This window comes from Neophocaena asiaeorientalis, unplaced genomic scaffold, assembly GCF_003031525.2.
Source record: "Neophocaena asiaeorientalis asiaeorientalis breed wild unplaced genomic scaffold, Neophocaena_asiaeorientalis_V1.1 scaffold893, whole genome shotgun sequence".
In the NCBI taxonomy this organism is placed as follows: Eukaryota; Metazoa; Chordata; class Mammalia; order Artiodactyla; family Phocoenidae; genus Neophocaena; species Neophocaena asiaeorientalis.
The window spans coordinates 9857-19003 of NW_020174065.1; positions in this window are offsets into that span (position 1 = coordinate 9857).

The window sequence follows — 9147 nt, forward strand, 5'->3', positions numbered from 1 at the left end:
GATCAGAGGACAGAATCTTCCAAGAAATAGAGTAGAGGGCAGACCGCAGGGAGTTTAGACCTAGACTGAATGCACTTATCTGAAGGTATTAGGCTCCTGGCCTTGCTGAGGGTTTGTGCCTTATTCATGTTAAGGTCCATAAAATCTATCTAGCCATCTGAGAATCTTGACCACCACTTATTTCATCAATGAATAATTATTCTGAGCATCCCTCTTCTTGAATTAATGAAGCCTCTAGTGTAGATTTTCATAAGGATACTTGAAATTCTTACATAACCCTTTTATAAGTGTGAATTTTTGACTAGGGAACTAAAAATGCTCTCCAGCTTAGATACGAATCAAAGTTAATTTATAGATACATAATTCACAGGGAAGTGAATTTTAAAGTCTACCACCATTCCTGTAACATAATGGCTTTATATATTGATTTATTAAGTATTATAACATAATAACTTTTTCATTAGATTTGTGCTATAATGTTACATCTCCACCAAGAAGATATTGATTGAAATATGTAACATTTCATAGATGTTCTACACATGTGTTTTAATGTATATTTCTACTCCTACGATGATAGGGTGATGATCAGATGTATCTGTCATCATGGATGATATATCTGTGATCTATTGATTATCGTAGAAGTAGGAATCACAGAAAACAAGGTCATTTGAGCTAATGTCCCTTGTTTGTGTCACTTAAATGGTCTTAAATTTTAACCATATAAGTTATTAAATACTCAAATAATGCAAATTCTACAGGTGTCTAAGGAATCGCTTCCAAATTTTAACTCTTTTTGGTGACACATAAGTTTCTCATATTTAAGAAAAGGATTGGCTAGTGAAGGAGACCAAGTCTGGAACTCAACTGAGTTCTTACAAAGGTTTGGAAGGAAAACAGGGACAAGTTAAATGTCTGCTTCTGCCCAGAGAGGAATTCCCTGGATGAAGGAGAGCTCTAAAATTTCTTTCCCAAAGAAAAGTTTAAAAACATAAAACAGGGCCCTAGGGAAAAAGCTCTGGTGCTTGCCTGAAAGCTAGGTCAAGAAGTAGACTAAAAAGTAAAATTTCAGGGAACCTTCTCTATACAATTGGAGGGATACCTTATGATATTAGTCTGCTTTCCACCTTTCAGTTAACCCTCTGTGAATGAATCAAGTGGTTTGCTTTTAGTCAGTGTATTGATTCCTTTACCCTTGGGAAGATCATCTCTACTCACATACTTGGATCTGTTGTTTCCCTAGGATCAGTTATATATGCAGGCTTTAGATATCAATAGAACTTTCCATTATATCTCTTTACAGGTAGAATGTTGAGAATAAATCCACCTGAGATTGAGCGCTCTCATGTGGAATCACTGAGTCTCATACTACCTACATATTCTGCTGAACAAAGACTCATATATCCAAATGACTACTAGAAAACTCCTTTTGAAACTCTGGTGGGCAACTCAACCATAACGTTCACAGCAAAAATACCAGTTTCTCAGTCCCCCAAATGGCTTCCCAACCATTTTCCCCCATTACAATTAATGTTTACAACACACCCACCATTATTCAAGCCAAATACCTGAGTCATTATCCATTCTCTTTATCCTTTATATCCCACAGCCAATCTATCAACACTTTCTACGAGCTCTAACTCACCATCTCTGCTGCTATTCTTCCAGTCCAAGCCTCCATCCACTCTCACCCAGAATGCTGCATTTTCTACCTACTACCTCTCCTTTCTTCTACTCTATCTCTGCTTCTCTGGTCAACACAGTAACTGAATGACAATGAAAAGGAAAAACAAAAAAAGATCATATCACTCCTTTGGTTAAAACCCTATTATGCCTTGTCTTTTTACTCATGGAATGAATCAGAACCCCTAACAGTGGCCTACAAGTCTCCCAGAAAATCACTGGCCTCTCAAATCTTCACCAGTTTCCTGCTGACTCTGGCCAAATAGGGTTTTCTCCTGTTCCAAACAGAAAACCAACATAACCCATCCTCAGGACCTTTGCACTCACCCTTCCTCTGCCTGGAAAGCTCTGGCCTCTGATATTCATGTATGGTTCTTTGATATCCAGACCTCATGTCAGGCACTCTCTACATCCATACCTGCCTTCTATTCTCCAGAGTGTTTTTCACCAACTAGAAGTTTCTTATTTATTTTATTGGTTGGTTTTTGTCCTTCTACTGTGACTATAATATAAATTCCGTAAAATCAAGGATCTTGCCTCCCTTCTGCTCTACTTTATTTGCCTTGGCACATAGTAGGAGTCCAATTTGTTGAATAAAGGATTGAGGACTCCCACCTGTCAAAGTTCTTCTTTTAAAAAAGGGAGAATCAAAGTGACCTTTTCTAATGTGGTTGAGGTCCTTGGTAATATGCTGACTTGGGAGAGCTGTTCTGTCTAAGAGACCCAGAAAATGGTCCACCCTAGTGAAATCCAACTCTGAATATATTAACTGCCAAGGAGCCACCAGTGGGCCAATAGGATCAATCTGAGTGTTTCTTGTTCCCTCAGGCTCCCTCGTCCTTCTGTTTGATAGATGAAGAGGAGTGGTATCAAATGCAGTGACAAGGATGACCCGTGATAATTTGTATCATTTCCAAAGAGAATTCAAAGCGAGTGACTCAATCTTAGAGCCCTAGGGCAGTGGTTCTCAAAGTATGGTCCCTGGACCAGTACATCAGCACCACCTGGGAACTTGTTAGAGATGCATGTTCTCAGGACTTGCACAATCTGAACCTTTAAATCTGTTTGAGCAAACCCTCTGCTAAACTATGAGATCTATTGTGCTAGATCTATTGTACTGCCCAACCTCGGTTGCACTTTCTAATCACCTACCAAGCTTTTAAAATTTCTCATGCCTGAGCCTCTTTGCCAGAAATTCTGATTCAGTTGGTCTGTCATGGGCGAGGGCTCTCTTTTATTTAAGTTCTCCTAGGTGATGATGATAGATCTCCCAAGTTCAGAACCACTGCTCTAGTATGGGAGCAGGGTAATTTCAGGTACATCTAGGTACTTGGCAGAAGTTCCTCCTGGAAAAGAATGCAATTTGGAATTCAAAAATTGTTTGCTTCACAATTTTACAGTAGGGGAGAGGGGAAATAACTTGGCCTAAAACACAGCATATGGTTATAATTGCTAGTGTTGTACAGCCTCATCCAAAGCATCAATTCATAGGGAAGCACATTAAAGCAATGTAATGTTCAAAACCAAGTTGTGTGGTAAGCATCCACTATAATAGAATGACTTATTCCAGAAGTGAAGTTTCATTTGGGGGAGCTTATCATGGTATCAGATATGTTTTGAGTTAATGAAAACGCAGGAAGCACCAAGTTAATAAGGCAATTTTAGACCATAAAACCTAATTTAACTGCACTAAGAATGCTCCGCACAAAGGAAGTCTCACAACCTGATTGATCAAATGGAGAATTCCTGGGATGCTCTGTGGCATTTCTTTTGAAGAAGCTAAGTTGGCTGGGAGAGCCAGGCTTATTTAGAATGTGGTTGTTTACTTCTTAATTAAACACAGAATGATTAAAAAGAGATTTCACTTTAGAAGGCCACAGAACTGCTTGTTTGATAAAATTGTTATAAGCCTCTAGACTCTCATTTTCATATTAGTATTGATTCCTTATATTTGTTTCAGAAATATTTAAAAAGATTCTTCAAGTTCTGTTTATATATTTGCTTTTTTAGTTGTTGTTAGAGGTAAGATAAAGTTTGAATGATGGGAGAAAGAGTGTTTATTGTCATAATAAAAAAAACCCTTACTTTGTGTAATATTGAAACTATCCCTTTTGATGTAGATAACTATATTTTAGCTGCTTAATTTCAAATTGAATTATTTAGTTGAAAAATTAAAAGTCAATACTATTGAAGCAGAGCTGCTTGCCTCTCTCATTTTATGGCTATTTTATGAAATATAAAACCAGCTGTTTCATTATAATTTTCCTGAACTGAATCTCCTTAAGGGCTTTGCTGAAATTTTATTTGATCAATAGCTCTTTTAAAACTTCCCCTGTAAAATTTACTTCCTAGTAGTATTTTCCTTACCTATAAAAATTGGCTACTACTGTTGTGGGTTAAGAACTTTTGTGAGGTCTCCTTAATTCATTAGAATGCCATATTATGGTTTGTAAAACCAATTAGACCGTTTACTAAACAGAATATTAGAAACATGCTACATACAAAAAGCATTGTGTTGCAAGTGGTTCACTTTTCTAATTTCAAAGTTAGTTTTGGAGCATAATACATTTACAAAGTGAGAGTAGTTAAATTTAAATTTAAAATAATTTAAATGAAATAGTATACAAATTTAGTTCCTCAGTCACACTAGGTACATTTCCAATGCTCAATAGCCATGTGTGGCTAGTGGCTACTAGTATATTGGACAAAATACGGAACACGTCCATCACAAAGTTCTACTGAAAAGTGTTGTATAGGCTTGTTTTTGAGGAATATTTTTTAAAAAGCATTGCTTTATGGAATATTATAGGATAATTTTAAGAATTCTTAAATAGAATCAAATGAAATATTAAATAAATAAGGAAATATTATGACACATGGAATATTTCTTAAAACATTTAACCCTCTAGAAGAAGAGCCCTGAGTGCACTACACACACCATTTCCTATCAGAGGTGGTTGGCTAGAGCTGTTGTACATCTCAGCTCTATAACTAGGTCATAAGGGTTTTGAAGGCCGTATCTTCTCTTCTAGCCAGTGTCCTCACAGCACCAAGAAAGAGTGTTGTGCGTAGAGGGCACTCAATGAATTTTTACTAAAGCAACTTGAAGCAAGGAGAGACTCCATAAATATTGACTTTGAACTTGAACAGTAGTTTGTGACCCCTGACCCAATCTAGCACTCCACTGTACAGTCATTCTGAACATTACTAAGCCATGACCTCCCTCTGGATCAGATGCTTCACGGTAGAGTCACAAAAGCAAGTATTCTCTCAACCAGTCCCTGAACTAGAAGTTACCTAAACTAACGCAGAGCTCTTATTCCCTGTCATACCCTCCTTATACCTGGTCTAAGACCAGCCAATGTGAAGAGACACTGGCTCTCCTGGTTTCTCATGATTTAATTATTCACCTTGAATTACCATATGACTTCCTCCAACAAAGTTTACCCATCTTTAATTCTCTCTGTTTCTTTCCCCATTACCGGAGATTGATACTCCAAATACAGACACACACACACACACTCACACTTATACATAAAAGCAGTTGAAATCCCTCTCTAAATCAGCAATATAGTTTTGTTTCAAAATATTTGCAATGCATAAATTTCACAGGGTAGTTTAAAATTTAGTTTTAAAAAGATTACTTTATTCAGAAAAAAGTATTTTGGAATATTAGTTTAAAACTTCGAGAAGCACACACAAACAGCTTCATTCCTAGATTCAAGAAAGGCAAATATTTCTAAGTATTTTCTAATCTTTTCATGATTAGTTAACCCAGAATAGTGTATCCCTTTTCCAACTAGACTGTATGTATCTCAAAGGTACAGAGGCTATTGAAAAAGAAGGTAGAATAGGAAATATTGACACGACTTTGGTCTGAAAATCTTTCCTTAATACATCACATGTGTTTTTGAGACAGATGTTTGGAGGACATGTTTTTTTAGGGCAGAACCAGCACAAGTGTAAAGCTATGTCTGGACACCTGTTAAGCCCTTCTGTGCTGTCTACTTACAGGAATGTACACATGACCTTAAAATGGTTGCTGCTTTTGGAGGTCATTTACTAGGGTTGAGACTACACCTCCAACAACTGTAAGACTTAAAAAGAGATTTCTCTCAAAAAGAAGTGTTGTCTCTGAGCATGAGCTTCATCTTTATGAGCTGAGCTCAAAGTCCCTGACATTTAGAAATGACAGTGTGTCAGTGTGAGGTTCTTTCAAACAATCCTTCTAAGTTTTATCAGCTTTGCAAAATGTTACTAAGTGTCAGTATTCAGTTTATGAAATGTTTTAACTGTTGAGACTGTGATGTTGACCAGAAAGGGTAGAGTCTTTAGCTAAGATTGATCAAAGATAGTTCGGTGAGTAACTGTTTTATAAGGGGAATGGCGGTGGTGTTGTTTGATGGTTTTGGAGAGAGAGAGAAGGATTCCCTGTTGTGGTTATAAGATATATGCTCAATTTTATGTCTTTTAAGTTTTTTTTTGTCATAACATTTTTAAATTGTTGTTTGGAATTACAGTGAATCAAGGAAGTGTCTTTAAAAAGTATTCATAGGGCTTCCCTGGTGGTGCAGTGGTTGAGAGTCCGCCTGCCGATGCAGGGGACACGGGTTCGTGCCCTGGTCTGGGAAGATCCCACATGCCGCGGAGCGGCTGGGCCCGTGAGCCATGGCCGCTGAGCCTGCACGTCCGGAGCCTGGGCTCCGCAACGGGAGAGGCCACAACAGTGAGAGGCCCGCGTACCCAAAAAAAAAAAAAAAAAAAAAAAAAAAAGAAAGTATTCATAGTTAAGGGAATATAATTCTGCTATCAAAAAAGGAATTTAATGACTTCCAATACATCTTAATGGTAAACAGTTATGTGATCATGAATAGTAATTGGGAATTTTATGAATGAAAATCCCAAGAATGCACATGTTCATGTGTGTACAGATATGTTTGTCTGTGTTTGATTTAATGGAGGCCATGAACAGATTACTGTCCCATTCATTTGAACAGCTTGCTCAGTATAAGCATCATTGAAAGAAAATAGCATGGAAATGTCTAGTAAATAGCTTCTAATAGACTCATCAGAGAAAAATTGTGATAGAGAAACTGAGACTTAAGAAAGCAAGCTTGGTGATGTCTAAGCCTGGTTCTTAGATGAGAAAGAAAAAAATTAATTTAGCTTTTAAAATTACAATAACTTTAGCAGCAACAAAACATACCAGTGATTCTGAAACTACCTGAGGTTAAGTACCAGGTGTTTTGTTTTGCTTTAATTTTCAGTTCCTTAAGGACCAATACTTCAGTAAAATACCATAAAAATCAATAACTAGAAAGAGTAATATAAAAAAAACAGACATAAAAAGTAGCCAAGTATTTTTTTATTGTTTCATTCAGACGACATTATCCAGTTGCTATAGAAGTTACTAAATGCTTACCCTCACTTTATATACTTCTTTTATGAAAGAACAATAAAAACAATTTGTAGACTGGCTCTGGTCTGTGAGCCAGATTTTAAATAGAATTGCTTTACATCACTATGTATTAAACTGGGTACATGGGTGTATTCTCAGGGAGTTATGAGATACCTACAGAAAAATATTATATATATATTAGATATAACATATTTTATTTTGATGATCATTTAAAAAATAGTATAAACGTGTTCTGTAGTATCTGGCTGACCAGAAAGTACTGATGCATGATATAAGTGTCCACATCTATGTTTGTGTTTTCAATCAAGTCAGCAAAAGTAATATTATTCTAAATGTCAAGGTCTGATGAATGAAGACAAGAGGAAGCTAAAGAATCTGATATTTTGAAGAGTCACCTCTATTAAATGGGAAAGCTGGGCCTTGAATCCAAGGCTTTTAATTCCTACTTTAATGTGCTTCACTTTAGTTTTAAGGCAAATGTATGCTATAAGTGAACTGATTTATGTGAATCTTTCATTTTGAAGCAGATTTTATCACTTGATACCATATGAGAAAGTAATAAAACCAGACCCTTTATTGCCACTGTTTCTCAATCACAACTTATATAACATTTTCCCCTATACTACTTTTATTTGTATAATTGCAAATTTTAATGCAGAATTAGAAACCAAGAATAGAATATTTGTGAAATCCACCTTGGACTCACTGTTTTTTAGGACCCTGCAGGGAGAGGTCAAGGGAAGCACATTAAATGTATTAGAGGCATGATCCATATTCTCAAGGTTTTAAATGTTCATTCTCTTTTAGGGAGTGTGTAGGGAAAGAAGAGTTGCAAACATGTAAAATGCAGAATAAGACCTTATGCATCAATAGGCCAACTTGTGTATTTCATAATTAAATATACGAGGAATTCAGAGAAGAGGAAGCTCAAGCTCAACATGAACTAGCTTCATCAGTGGTAGCCTCACCAAGGAGCCTGACCAAACTTCAGTATGAATTGTGTTTCCCTCCTTTCTTAAAAAAATAAATGTACAGTTGAGCCTTGAACGACACAGGTTCAAACTACGCAGATCCACTTATACACAGATAGTTTTCAATAAATATGTATGATAGTACTACACAATCTGTGGTTGGTTGAATCCGTGGCTGCAGAACCATGGATACGCAGAATCCACTGTAAAGTTATATGCAAATTATTGACTCTGTGAAGGGTCAATGCCCGTAACCCCCTCCTTGTTCACGGATTATTGTTGTTTGAATGATTTTCTAATGCTGAGCATCTAAACATTAATTGTGATGCAAAAAATAAAATAAAAACTTTTGTAGGCCCCACCAACTTAGTAAGAAAGACCCTGGCAATTAATTATTTTCCTTAATGATTGTGGTAAAATGTCATTCTCACAATGACAAAATATTAGTGAAGGATTTGGGAACATATTAAAGTTACTTAGCGTTCATTGAAATAGTACATGGTGAAACATGCACTTGCATTCATGCAATATGTCAGTCACCATTCCACCTTGACAAAGGGAACAGCACAAAGGGAACAAGAGTAAACGTTTTATCAATAGAGAATTCCCAGGGTCACATTGTAGCAGATGGGTTGGGACTGATATAACTTCCCATTAAAATAGTTACACACAAACATGCCCTGGTATGCAGTGTGATGTGCTTGTGTGAGTATGTTTCCATTTGGGGAACTGTCCAGCATGAGTGCTAGAACACTCCACTGACTTTGGGCATATGCCAGGCCTGAATAAGTCGTTTCTCATTGGAAAAAGTGTCTATACCTAACTTTTCTAAATGGTATCTATTAAAATTATTCTGCATTATAAGAGAAAGGCAAGATTTTCCTGAAGGTTCAAAGTAGCAACATATTTCTGACAGTACGTTTCCACTAAAACAAGTGAAAAGTTTAGAGGATATAACATGAGAAAGGAATGAGAAGAAAAGCAAATGCAACTAGGACTCTAAAAGCTGCATTTAAAGGAAAGCTGAACAAATTGTATGAGTAAATGAAGAAATGTCTCCAGAAGGCAAAGTAAAAA